This window comes from Gekko japonicus, unplaced genomic scaffold (assembly GCF_001447785.1).
Source record: "Gekko japonicus isolate JY-2015 unplaced genomic scaffold, Gekko_japonicus_V1.1 scaffold1333, whole genome shotgun sequence".
NCBI lineage: Eukaryota > Metazoa > Chordata > Lepidosauria > Squamata > Gekkonidae > Gekko > Gekko japonicus.
The window spans coordinates 291475-291892 of record NW_015160252.1 but is presented as its reverse complement, the minus strand read 5'-3'; the positions used below and the strand labels follow the sequence as shown (position 1 = coordinate 291892).

General features: G+C 64.6%; 1 protein-coding gene across 1 annotated transcript in view; it reads right to left on the bottom strand.

The window, feature by feature from the left end:
• PTHLH (parathyroid hormone-like hormone) overlaps window positions 1–418 on the bottom strand; it is a 20999-nt gene that overhangs the window by 18024 nt on the left and 2557 nt on the right. The window lies entirely within an intron of this gene.

Sequence of the window (418 nt, the reverse complement as noted above, 5' to 3'; positions counted from 1 at the left end):
AGCAGAGCAGGGTGGCATCGGAGCCTTTATAAGCCAAATGTTGTCACGGCAGACAGGTTGGTGTGGTTTTTTTGGCGGGAGGAACATTTCCCAAAATGCTCTGCACTCGGAAACGGTACAGATCCGACACGGCGCGACCCCTGCTCTTTCGGGACTCTCGGAGGCGGAGATCGGGCCTCGTCCTCCCTCCCGGATCTAGAGCCAGCCCCTCCGGGCCCCTCCCGGTCGCCTCCTTTGCCCGCCCCCCACTCTGCATCCTCCTTGCTGCCAGCGTTCCTGGGGGGCTCGCCAGTCCCCCCCACCCAAGGAACGGCACCCGCTCTCTGGGCTCCAGCTGCTGCCCAGTTCGAAAGTGGCCGGAGGAAACGGGGGATGAGCCCCCCCCCCGGCCCAGTCCTGTGGGAATCCTCCAAGGCAA